The 14,337-nt window shown below is 31.8% G+C and overlaps 1 long non-coding RNA gene across 7 annotated transcripts in view; it reads right to left on the bottom strand.

Moving 5' to 3' along the window:
* The window catches only part of LOC124992650 (uncharacterized), a 461,214-nt gene that overhangs the window by 259,856 nt on the left and 187,021 nt on the right, over positions 1-14,337 (bottom strand). For 3 of the 7 annotated variants that reach the window (XR_007110161.1, XR_007110160.1, XR_007110155.1), the window contains exons 1-2: positions 8,277-8,557; positions 7,350-7,455 (exon numbers count right to left, since the gene is read on the bottom strand). This is a non-coding gene — a long non-coding RNA (uncharacterized LOC124992650). Of the gene's footprint in view, positions 1-7,349; positions 7,459-8,276; positions 8,558-14,337 lie in introns of those variants that run through there. The other 4 variants (XR_007110158.1, XR_007110159.1, XR_007110156.1 and 1 more) reach the window with 3 other exon arrangements.

Genomic DNA, 14,337 nt, shown 5'->3' with positions numbered 1-14,337 from the left:
AGACAGGATAGACAAAGAATTCCATCATCGTATTCATAACCAATGATTTAGTTTTCTAATTATTTCAAAGGTCAATTTTTTAAAATTTCTTTCAGCAACACACTTAAAGAAGCAGATTATTGTTAAAGTACTAAAGAATTGAGTATAATAAAACTCTGGGCTCACATAAGGTAAAAGCTTTTTATTTATTTTGATTCATGGTACACAAATGGAGTACAACTATTGTTCCTCTGGTTGTACACGAAGTAGAGTCATACCATTTGTGTAATAATACATGTAATAGGATAATGATGTTTGTCTCTTTCTATTATCTTTCCTTCCCCCACCTGCTCCTACCCCTCATTTCCATGTACACAATCCATCCTTCTTCCATTCTTCCCCTACCTCCCTCCCATTATCTATCATCAACCACTTATCAGAGAAATCATTTGGTCTTTGGTTTTTTGGGATTGGTTTATTTCACTTAACATGATATTCTCCAACTCCATCCATTTACCTGAAAATGCCATAATTAAATCACAATAGCTAGATTGTAGAACCAACCTAGATGCCCTTCAACAGATGAATAGGTAGAGAAACTGTGGTATATATATATATATATATATATATATATATATATATATATATATATATATACACACACACATACATACACACAATGGAATAATTTCAGCCATAAAGAAGTTAAAAGCATTTTAATTCCCTGGTTCAATACAGTCTCCCTCTTGCCATTCCCATTCTTCTAAGTATCACTTTGCCTTCCAGAAGTCTTAGAAAAGCGTCACTATTCTTAGCTGCATAGAGAAGTCAATTTCAAGCCTAAATAAAATCGGTTAAGGACAGGTATTCATCTCTTGCAATCATATTAATGACAGTACTTTATTGTTGTTGGGTGCTTAAGTAGCTCCAAATAGAGTATGTGAATTAAAAAAAAAAAAAGTAAATCAACTTCTGGAAAATCATCCAGAAATACAGGTTGAAGATTACTATCATTTGTATAAGAGCCCTCCAAAGATTCATTTTTTACAAGTTTGGTCTACACGGTGGCAAGACTGAGAGGTGGTAGAACCTTCAGAAGTTAGGGCCTAATGGGAGCTCCGTTTTAGGTAATGTGCCTTTGGAGGGATTGTGAGATCCCAGGTCCTTTCTCTTTCTCTCACTTTGCTTTCTGATCATGAGGTGAATGAGTTTGCCATTTGCTCCTGCCTTGATATGGTGCCTCATCACAGACTCAAAGCAAAGGCAATAGTCAATTAAAGACTATAATCTTTAAAACCATAAGCCAAATAACATTTTGTCTTTATGATTTCATTACTTCAGGTATTTTGTCATAGTGATGAAAATCTGAGTAATGCAACTGTCACTGTTTATAATCTGAACTGCAAAAATAGTTAACCAGTCTTCCACAGTTTAAAAAATTGACTTATATCTTACTCTTGATATTTTCCTTAACATTATGGGATGTAAAGAAAATATAAAAAGTTCCCTCTTTCTCGCTCACACTCTCTCACATACACACACACACCAAAAAAACCACAACTCCACTTGGAACATTCACATACACATTCTTTTTCCAACTATAGCAGAATAATTTTGTGTACTCTCAGGGAGTATAAAATATAAATGGAATGAAGATTGGTTCTATACACCCAATAATCAATTTTACCAACCTCCTATAAGTTTTGGTCAGTTGTAATTTCCAATACCTTAATGATTCTACTTCCATCTAAATAGAAATTGTCTCTAGTAATCATAAGCATTAATTCCATTCCTCTGGTAAATCCAGTAATGATATTTCCAATCCAATTTAAAAACCATTAAGATGTAGTGACTCTTAAACCCATTATAATTTAGCAAAATTTAGTTGAGAAGAAAACAGCTGTGCATCAGGACATCTGGAAATTACTTTTAATTGCAATTTTCTCAAGTGAGAAAGGAGACACTCTACCTGCAAAACACTATTTGTATATCTAAGCTTCATAAGAGTTAGTACAACTTTTGCTTTATATATAATTTCATTTTAGGCTACAGTCTCATGATCAATATAGAATTCTATGTGTTTTGGCACTGTGGTTTTGACCTTTAGTAGTTTTTTTTTATTATTTATTCATGTTTTTGTTCTTTTTAGTTATACATGACAGTGGAGTACAATTTGATATATTTATATAAACCTAGAATACATCTTATTCGAGTAGGCTTTAAGTTGGAAAATGGAAATTTTAAGATATTTGATTACTGTTCTTTACTCATCTAAAGTAGAGAATTAATTTCATAGACAAGGCTCATTATACAAGTGGAAAATATGTAAAAAATACTGCATTCATATTTGGAGAACAAATTTCATAGGTAGATAAGACTCATTCTGGAAGTTGAAGATATGCAAATGCTATTACATTTATATTTAATGATTTAGATATTGAAAATTAAAATAAACTCTAATAGGAAGTGGTTTAAGAGCTTATATTTCATCTAAGACCTATTTATTCAATAAATCAACCCTTGATCTTGAACCAGGAATATTGAACTACTGATTACTAAAATCAATTACTGCCTTCTAGCAACAAATTTGGTTTCCAAATTAAATCTGTTGGCATGAAAATGTGTCAATAGAAAATGATATCATTCTATAAATATTCTGAACTGATTGTAACTGTTTTGTCTGCCAAAAGTACAACTCATTCTTTGTTTCTATATCACTATTGATTCATTTCCTGACAACTGAAGATGTTTTAGAAATAGCTAAATCACACATCAGTAGAAATTTCTTATGTACCTTTTCAAATGTCCAGCTACCTCAATTTATATCAAATTGACTATTGATTAAAATAAATAAACAAACAAAAAATCCTCTGTAGAGAATATATATGAGTGGACCCTAGGTGTACAGAAGAAAAAACATGTGATCAGGTTGAAAGTCAGAGCATAGGCAATAATAATATACACATAATTTTCAAAAACTGCAGCACTAGCAGAGAACTCACATCTAGATTACTTAATGAGGAAAGTAATTAAAAATTGCTAGATTAAAGTTTTTAGGGCTGGGAACATAGCTCAGTGGTTGAGCACTTGCCTAGCATGCAGGAGGCCCTGGTTTTGATACCCAGCATGGCAAAAAAAAAAAAAAGAAATGTTTTGTAAAAAGTAATTTGTGAGTGACATCTCAAGTAGAATCAGAATAAAAGTAAAAGCAATCTCTCATTTTGGATTGCAGAACAACTGCTTCTATTATTATTTAAATATTTTTGACATACCATGTATATTGACTTATACAAAAAGCAGTTTATTAACTCACAAGTAAAACAGGCATATTCTATAATTTTTAGCACTGTGACCTTTCATACACAACTGTCCATTCTTCAGGAAAGTGCCCAGTTTAGGACAAAATTAAAAACTAATTATCTTTGCTAAGGCTGGGTTAGCTTGGTTATTATTCTGATTTGTCCAACTGAATGAGCTGACCTACCCAAACTGTGATTTTTTAAAAAATCATTATACATAAAAGAACACTGCTTCTGCCAAAGAAACCCCATCACAGAGCCTCCAGTGAACAAGAATGAGTGTGTTCTGCTGTGCTTGTCTTTCTCTGTAGAAATATCTGGGATTAGTGATGTGGAGCACCGAAGCAAGACGGATTTAAATAAGGAAAATGACTATAGTCACCTGAAACACCATGGATCCTACAGACTGGACCAACATCATCTCTTTGCCACTTTCCCTGCAGTTCTTCATGAAGAATAAATGAAAGCCTATCTCAGATCCCACTGTATATATTTCCAGTATGATATTTATGTAGGAATACCAAGTAGAAATTAGTTGCTATAAAAATATACCATGTCATTAATCTCAATCTTATTTTCTATTTTAGTTTTTAAACTGAAGTCTACAGAAAGCCCATATATTCCTCACATTTATATAAAATAAGACAATCACTCCTTTCATAATCACTGAAAATAGTAAAGTGGGTAGTCTTGTGAAAGAAATTTTTTTGCAAATATTTTCAGGCATTCTTGTAGATACTGACCTTTTATCAGTGAGAAAAATGGAAGGTAAGGCACTGACTGCTTGGTCTTTCAGTAGTTTTAAAGAGATGTTAGGTAACATTTCAATAATAGCAACACAGAGACAATAATAAATTCAGCAAATATTCATTTCTAAGGAAACTGAAGACTCACATATTTTCTGTTGATAAATCTCAAACTCAATAATAATCAAGTATCACTCCACAAACATGTCAATGACTACTAATTTATGCCAAATAATCCAGTGCTTTAAATTATCCAAATCATCAGATTTGATGTGATTTTTTTACATCAATTCATATATTGGCTAACACTCAATAAGAAACTTGAAGTTTTTTCCAGACTAATATGGAATAAGAATAAATTTAGAGCCAACCACCAGACTTTCCAACTTAATGTTCACAAGACAGATGTCTCAGAAACATAGGTCAATGAACACACCTTAACATATAAATAAGGAAAAGGGAAAAATTACAAAAAGGACCTTTTCAGATCTCTTCATCTTGACTTTGAAAGAAGAGTACATAGCATGACAGAAATCATCATTCTTAAATATACAATAGGTGAGGTTACTTGTAAAATGAACCCTACCGTGTTTAAAAATGCTATCAACTAGCAATATTTACTTTACGATAACTTAAAAATTAAACCAATCTAGCATGAAAAAAATTGCAACAAGTGCAAATCAATCCTTTATCTGAAAAAGTTTTAAAATCAGAGAATATTCTTTTTACTCAATAGTGATTGTTTTTAAATCAAGGCACATTTTAAAAATTATTGGCTATCTAACCTATAGTTATATATTAGCTGCTTGGAAATATGTCTGTTTTTCAGACATAAAAGAATAAAAGAATAAAATTCAGTAGTTAATTCTTTAGAAAAGTCTGATAAATTCAAATACACATTCTAATTAATGTTCTAATGTTTTAGGATTTATTATACTAAAGAACTGACAAAATATTACTATCAGCAATTTATGTGAAATGCATTACCTTTTTATTTTAGTACATACTTTCTTCAAAACAACAAAGGTTGGCATCTTAACATGCTTTTCTTATCTGCTTCTGTTACTGCAAATTCAAGATCATCTTGCCCATACTAATCTTTTATGGCCGAGGTCACTGAAGTTGTGCCAAAATTCAATAATGATGTTCAATCTAATGTAGCAATGCACTTATCTCATTGCTGGAATGTAGACCATTTAGAGCAAAGCACTTCATTGAAATGATGAAATGCTCACCTAAAATGCCCTCTTGTAAACATTTCTCACACATTAAAAATTGTAGATAAAATAACTGCAGTGTTAAAGCTTGCTCTTCTACATGGAATAAAAGTTGATAATTATTTAATGCCTCTTTTAATTGGGAGAAAGAAAGTATTTTATGTGCCTGTTGTATAATTGAAACAAACAAACAAAAAAAAAACCCTCTCACATTTAAAAATGATAAAGGTCCTTAATTTAAACTGACAACAACAAGTGAATTTCACTTTTTCTGAGAGTGAATTTTACACATTGTAAATGGAATCAGTGTTAATATTTTCAAAAGAGAATAAGAAGAATAATGAATGAAACATTATTTTACTCTTCACAAATAGGAAAAATTCAACAAATATGGTGAATTTTTTTAAAGCAAATGCGTTCCTGAATATTGGTTTTAAAAACGTTAACAGAGAAAATGTAATCAGGAAAACTAGCTAATAATTCTGCCAAAAAAACCTATACTATGGAAATATTCAGTTACAACTCATGGGCACAGCAAATGAAAGTAACTTTGTTAACTATTATAATAAATAATATAATTTAAATTGTTCTCAATGTTTACTTACTTTTACCTCAACTCAAAAATATTTATCAGTAATCATGTATGCAATATTTTTTTCTGAACTCACAAACTTATATATCAATGTATTCCAAAAGTTCTATTTTTAGTTGCATTTACTTTGCTATGGCCTGTAATTAACAACAACAACAAAAACCTATAATTTTCAGTTGAAATATTTCTCAATAAATTTTAGAGATATATTCTACCAATTTCAAGTACTAAGTAAAATGATTGTTTCTACGTAATCAAAAACAAAAACAGTATGAGAGCTAAAATTTAAAAGGAAATAGAATTCAAATATAATTTTAGATGCAAATAATTTTTAGATGCAAATCCTATTTTTCCTGCACCTGTTCCATGATAGTAAATGTAAAATGTTTCATTTTTAATTCAGATATTGAAATATGTTAACTTCTTTGAATTAAATAACAAAGATTACATTGAGAATTCAACTATGAACTCACCAAGGGAACCTATCCAGGTAAATTTCTATAAATAGCCATTCATAACTTCTATGGATTTTAATGTTGACAATGTGATAATTTCAAATGTCTTATACCTCAATCTAACTAATAGCAAGTTTTATACAGTATTATAATAATTCTGTCCACTGTACTATAAAAAAGTGTATATAAATTATGAATTCATGTACATACACTTAAATTGGCCTAAAGGGAATCAAGATGCATTTTCTAACACATAAGTTAATTTTCACTTTTTTCTATCACTTAAATTAGCAATATTTTAATATACAGTGATAAATATATGATAAACATACCTGTTAAGACAGGTTTCTCTTAAAGGATATTACATTTGACTTTCAACAACATTTTAAAGAGAAACATGACTAATTTTAAGTAGAGATAAAAGTTGCACTCTACATTAGAATAGACACATAAGATCGGATTCGTATTTAAGATAGTCATAAGAGGATTTCTTTAAAAAAAAAAACAGCAATTGGATTTTACTTTTCTACTTTGAATTGAGTTATCCTGCAGTGCACTTATTTGTAATACTGCTAAACATAGCTATATAAAGTACAAAGTTGTTAGTATCTAATTACCGTAGTTTTTCATTGCAACTTGTGAATTTAACTCTTAAAACCCTGAAGTATAAAATAACGTACTGATTTACTTGACAAAATTCACTGATAGTAATGTCAAAGTTAATAACATTTCCAAAAATGAGGTATAAGTGACTTTGAGCTTCAGAATTTCTTTCATGAAAAATCATCTTTTTATCGAAAGACAGTAATTAAATATAATTATTTGAAGTTATTCGGTCATGTTTACATACCAAACATTTCTATTAAAACATTTGCTAGAAATAATATCAAGGAGTTAACTATTATAAAACAGAGGTTAACTTTTTTTTTTTTTCAAATCTCAAACGCCAGGACGTTTCAACGTAAACAGAAACTCCATTTAAGAAAATGTTAAGCTTAATTGTGCGCACAAAGAAACTTCTAGAAAACTTCATTACTTACTGTTCACTGAGTATTACTTACAGAGATTAACAGTTTTTAAGAATTCATCTGTTATTTATCCCGAAGTGTTTTGAAAAACCTTTTCACACTGTATGCTTCTCAATGAGATGATCACCCCTACTCTGGTCTGCTGAGAAAAACAAAAAAATCGATGAATCTTCTTTAAGATTGTTCTTGTTCTAATGTATTTTAGGTGACAACAAGCAAGGAATTCATAATGATAAAAGCAACAATGTGAGAAAAAATTTTAAATGCTTGTTTCATATTTACTGTATAAAGTCATTTTGACATGCCTACACAACTGGTTGTGGCAGCTTTCAGACATGATTTCTAATCAAAAAAAAAAAAAAAAAAAAAATTGCTTCAGGTTCTTTAGAGAAAGCTTGCCGCTGGGAAGTTGATTTTGGCCAAGAGCCAAAATCATGTGCAAAGGGGCCTCATTACAGATTCATGGCAGCCTTCAGCACTAACAAAAAATGTGACCCAACAAGCTACATCAGCGACTAAAATTAAAAAGTAAGAGACAAAGACAACTTGCTTAATATTCCTTCTAAAGCAACATTAAACTTTTTTTGGTAATTAAACCCTTGTTAGTCTAATGCAGTGTTCCTCTGTCCTTAAATGATTGTACAATTACTCTTTAAAACTTGTCAATTTCCCTTCTAAGTAACACTTTCTTTCTGTGACAGTTTACAAAGATTTCGCTATATAATAAAACTCTATATCCACTGTAATCGGTTCAACAGCAGAAAACAGAATCGTAAAAATGCAGACTACAGTATTCCTTTAAGATTTAAACAAACAAACAAAAAAATAAGAAAACAACAGTCAATCTATTTTAAACTTCTACAGAAGTGAACACGCACCCTCTAAACTTACATCGATTGCAACTAACCAGTCCCACTGCCCAACTTTCCCCCAAAAAGGAGATTTGATACATAGCCTTACCTAGATGTCTTCTGGCTTTTTTGCAGATCAAAAAGTTTCCTGCCTAAGCACACAGATATTCTTTCACTAACCATAAAGGCCCTTTTATGAATCCAGTACTGTAACAGGCTTGCTTTCCACACCACATTGAGAGCCCAGTGCGTCAGCTCTCAAGATAAAAAACATTGCTAATACACAATTCGTGGGAGAGGTTGTGTACTGAAGAATTTATCTTAATGAAAGAAGGAAAAAAGAAGCTTTTTCTTTTCTCTCTCTCTCTCTCTCTCAATCTCTCTCTCTCCCTTTTTTTTTTTGTTTTCATTTTTTTTTTTTTTTTTTTTTTTTTTTAAATAGCAAAGAGGGTGCGGTCAGATGTTAGGTTTTGCCTGAGAAAAGGGCCCTACACGGCACTAGTACCTAAATACTAGCAGAAGCTGCCTGGGAAGGGAGCCAATGGAAGGACTTTGTTTGACCCAGCTGCCAATCTCCCCTGAAGCCGTGCGCCAGACTAAACACTCACACTATTTTAACTCAAATCAGGCTACAGCAGCTGTTTGCTTTCCGGCTCTGAGCTCTGCACCCACCATGGCCTGCGTAGTTCACCCGAGAGCTTTGCTAGCTGCCTGGCTAAAATCTGTTCCGGGGTGGGATTTGTCATTGGAGAGAAAATTTTAACCCTATTCCTCATAGTAAAGAGAGCCTGTGTGGTGATCAACATTTGGATCTGGTCACTCAAGGATAATTTTATCATCTTTTAAGAGTGATATTTTAAATTATGTAGATTTGGGATTTAAAGATAACAAATATTCCTCATTTCTTTGAAATTTAGTCTTGAACTCTTCTGATGTTTTCAAATTAACTCTAAAATAGTCCACGTGTGCAGCAATAACAGGGCCTCTACAATACACCTTTAAGAACAAAGATGGCACCCTTTCACCCCAACCCAGAGCTCACCACAGCAAGAGCAAGAGGTGGCATCACAGAACCAAAGAGTCTCATATCATTCTAGAATTTAATACAGTCTCTTGAATGCCTTGGAATGTTCCTTCAGACCCAACACCTGAGCACACAAGAAATTTGTTTTCCTTATACTAAAAGGCACAAGTCATGCAATTTATCCTCCCTGTTTCTAAGTCTACTTAGTTATTAGACTGAATGTGGAAATAACACTCTGAATTCTAAAATATTAAAACATGACCATTGTTGATATAAAGTGAAGAGGAAACTAGAAAGTTAGAGGAAGTACCATTTGTGTAATAATCAGAATTATCTGATTTTAATGGGAGAAAGAGATCTGATCATTAGAATCCTATTGCACCCAGATACGAACCACACGCTGTGCATGTGGAGAAAGTAAGTCATTCAACATGTCGAAAACAGAGAAACTTCGAGGAGTGCGATGACATGGATCATAACCACACACTTTTACTCCTGACCAAAAGTCTACTTATTGCAATAGGTCAGTTGGGGAAGTCAGCATTTTTCTACTTAGGGATTTTAGTTTCTGTTTTTGTAATGAATGAAGGAAGACATTAGTTTTTTAACCTAATTTTAATCTGTCTGTGATGAGCAAAAATAGAGTGTTTCTGAAATATTTGAAAGTGTGTACACAATTTTTTTTTTTCTGAAAATGGTTTCTTCTGCTTTAAGAAGAGAGTTTATGCTGTTTCTACTCTTGCCCCAAATTAGAATTCTGTTTTCTTATCTTAGAAACTAGAAATCTAAATTACATAAATTGTAATTTTATAATAAAATGCTATTTCCTCAACTAGGAAGTGGCAAAGATGATTATAGAGATGATGAGCCATTAGATTTTTATGGGTGCACTTAAAGTGAAAGACCCAGTTCATTACAAATGCACCTCATGAAGACACTGCATAGCACGTGAATTATTACCCTTATTCTGAAACAATATACACATGATACACGTGTAAGTCCAAAATATTCCCATTGGATCTGGCTTTATATGTAGCAGTGTGTGGTTTTATGCTCATAGTACTTAAAGAATAAATGAAATGATTGGAAATGGGTTCTTTTGTGCCTTTTCATTCATACCAAGAAAAAAAAATTCACTATGCTGATCTAGACAGTCCATTATAATCCCCCACTAACTACTAATCTAGTAAAATCACCATCATTCATGATTGCTATATGAATCTCTGAAGTCACTATAGAATGGCCAAATGGTAGTTGCATAGTGACTTTTGATCATCTTAGCAACTCCTTCCCTTAAGCTGCTTTCCTATCTTGTCCTTCGACCTCATGTACAATAGTGAGCTCACGTCATGAATGCCGTGGGTCACAGTGTCCTTCCCCAAATTCACATGCTGAAGTTCTTCAGTACCTTAGAATGTGACTATGTGGAGATAGGGTTTTTACAAACAAGTAATTAAGTTAAAAGAGGCCATTAGAGTTGGCCCTAATCTAATATGACCTGTGTCCTTATAAGAAGAGACCAGGAAACACTAGAAATGAAGACCAAGTGAAAACACAGGGAGCAAATGGTCATCTGTAAAGCTTGAAGAAGGGTTCAGAATAAACCAGTCCTGCCAATATCTTGTTCTTGGACTTCAAGCCCCCAGAATTGTGAGAAAATAAATTTCTGTTGTTTAAGTCACCTAGTCTGTATTATTTATTATTTAGAGTCAATCAATACAATGGCTAAGTTAAGAGAAGAAACTGTCCATCTATTAGAATGCAATTCATTTCCATACTGAACTCCCTCTATACTCAAGTGTCCAATTTGTCTAAGAGAACATGTGATTTATGGAGGAAGTATACCTTTCTCACATTATCCAGAAAGAAGGGAAATATTGTAGGATTTGCTTTCCTTCAGGATAATCAAAAGTGGTAGTGACTTTTGATTTTGCAACACAATTTTGGTGCACACACATTTTATAATAAAGATCTGGTGATAGACAAAAACTTTACATGAATAAGTGGAAACAACAAAGGTTAATCTTCATAATTAGAAAGTTCCAATAACCTAAGCAAAGGGAAAAGACTTTAATGAAAGAAGGAAAGAAAGGTGAAAACATTGCAAGGAAGTGTAGATAAAGGTAAATGAAGTAGATAAGGTCATCAAGATAAAAACAAGTCAAAGGGTTAATCAGAATATACATTCGTAAGAAAAATCTTTGTCAAGGGAGGGATACTCCATGCTTATATGCTGCTCTAGGAGTTTTTCTTTATGATAAATCCAGTTGTTTCATGACTGCATTCGACTTACATTTAACCTTTATTTGAAATCATTTCTAGTGTTCTTTGTATATTGTCACCTAAGAAACAGGTGAAAAACTGAATATAATGAGATAGTAACTTCTCAGTAGGAGTCAATGAAATTTCCATGGCAAGTAAGTAGTGTTTGAAAGAAAAGAGACCAATAGCAAACAAATACACCTGTCCAGAAGATGTAGGAAAAGTAATTGAAAGTGCCACCAGGGTATTGTTTTCCCAGTAGCAATGCCCACCAGCCACCATATGCATTTAGCTTATAATTCACCTATCTTTTCAAATATTCTGTTTCATGCTGACCATGAGTGAGGCAGTGGCCTGTGTCATGTGGTATTAAAAAACACAGCCTCTGTTCTCATGTTACTGATAAACTAGGAAGCAAAGTGAGAGCAAAAGAAGTTCTAAAGAGAATGGCAGTGTGTTCACTGAGCACTTAAGAATGCCAAGGTGGCTATACAAATGTAACCTAATGTTAGGAAAATATTCATAATTATCACATACTTCAAATACTTACAACAAACAAATTACTTTAAAAGGTGCTATCATGTAAAATGCCATATTTTTGTCACAGTATAACTATCCAATGTCAGTCTTAAAATGCCTAAAAATACATCATGGTATATTTGAATTACAATTGTTAGCTTACCTTTTTTTTTTTTTTAAAGATATTTCCCATACTAGTTCAGACCAGAAAGGCCAGCAGTATCTTGTAAAATTTAGCCCTTTTAAATAAAATCCAAAGTAGAATCTTTATGCATGAAAACCCATTATTACTCCAAAGGACACCAAAGTGGCTTCCCCTCGAAGGATAGTACACCAATTTTAGCATAGTACTGTGAACACCTGCATCTTAGTGAAAATATACCAAAATCATTGAGAAATAATTTCAAATAAATGTGATGTGCAAGTTGAATGCACTTATAAACAATGCAAATTATTATAAAGAAAATAATATTCAATGACTAAGTCAATATTTTTCACAAAGATAATATGCAAAGAATTAAAATAAAACATAATGTTCAATTGTCAAAATAAATATGCCTTACTTTTTACTTGAGACAGCAAATGGAGATATACACAGATACATAAACACACATGAAAATATAGTGCATTAAAATAATAGAAGTTCTGTAATCTTACTAAGCTAAATAATTTTTTAAAGTCTTCATATTCTCAGTATGAGGGTTTTTGTAACCATTTTTTATTCACTCCATTTTTCTGGATCTATAATATGCTTTTCTGAAGGAATCTCTGAAGATAACTATACATTTCATCAAATATATTTTATATTTTCAGAAGAATTAAGAACAATCTAAACATACATAGATACATAGGATAAATAGATATGAATAGCTATATGTCTAAATTATTAATAATCTCCCCAAAAGAAATCACTGAAGTTTCACAGGCATAAGGAACTCACATCAATTGTTCTATAATACTTCTCTAAAAAATAAAAGCAAAGGGCACCTCCTAATGCCAAAATGACTTTAATGCCAAAACTACATAAAGAAATTACAAAAAAGGAAATGTATAGATTGATATCCTTTAAGGAGATAGACACAAAACTCCCCCCAAAACACATTCACAAGTCAAATTCAATAATGTATAAATAAATTTTACACTAAGAACAAATGGTATGTATTTCAAGTATGTAAGGCTGACTCAACATTTGAAAATCAAAATTAAGTTTGATAATTGATTAATCAATTCACCATATCCACATACTAAAGATGAAAAATCATATGATCATACTAGTTGATATGAAAGACAGAACATTTGACAAAATCCAACACTTGGTCATGATAAAATCTCTAAGCAAACTAGAGGGTACTTTCTTCAAATTGAAGAACATCTACAAAAATTCAACAGCTACCATCATACCTAAAGGTGATGTAACATATGCTTTCCCCATATGATGGAGAATAAGGAAAGAATGTTCCCTTCCTCCACTCTTATTCAACATCATATAGTAAAGACAAGAAGGGTAACAAAATATACAATTTGTAAAGGAATACTGAAATTGTTTCTCTTCACAAAGATTTGATCTGTATAGAAAATTCTAAAGAAATTACAAAAAAAGTAAAGAAGGTATAGCAAAGTTACAGGAGTAAGGTTAGTATAGAAAAGTCAATTGCTTTTCTCTTTACCAGCAGTAATCACTTGAAACTTGAATCTAAAAAAATATCATTTATAGTAACATTCAAAAATGAAATGTAAATATAAATATAACACCTATATGCATATGTATTAATACAGAACATATATGGGAAAACCTACAAAACACCAATAAGAAAAAAAAAATCAAGGAAGATCTAAATAAATACATGTTCTTGTTCTTTTGGCTGCCTGGGCCTAGAATCAGAAACATCATGGTAGCAATGAATGCACCTAACATCTATGTCTTGCTTGCTAAAACCATTCTCCAATAAAAGGAATGAACACTTCTTAGAGAAATGCTTAATTCTAGCACTTCACAAGAACATGCAAAGATGAACTTGGAACCTCTAGCACCAAACAGTAAGTAAATGCTAAAAAATAAATTAAATAAAGCAAAATATTGGTGGTATATCACAGGGACATAGTGACAACTTCAAGAGGTATCAATGGCTACAACTGAAACAATTTGAATAACATAGGTAGTATTGAATTATGAATCAAATTACAATATCCATCCTGATGTAAGTAAATGATTAGACAAAAAATGCATAGAACAGACAAATACTTCCGACAGAAGAATTCAAAAATTATATATAATATATATATTCCCATTTTTAAAGAGCTGGAACATAATTTCCCATTCTTTAGGGGTGAACCAAGGAGAGGGACCTTCCTTCCAAAGAGTGCA

The sequence above is a fragment of the Sciurus carolinensis genome, chromosome 9, assembly GCF_902686445.1.
Source record: "Sciurus carolinensis chromosome 9, mSciCar1.2, whole genome shotgun sequence".
Lineage (NCBI taxonomy): Eukaryota > Metazoa > Chordata > Mammalia > Rodentia > Sciuridae > Sciurus > Sciurus carolinensis.
Note: the sequence above shows the minus strand (reverse complement) of the source record. Positions and strands in the feature narration are given on the sequence as shown.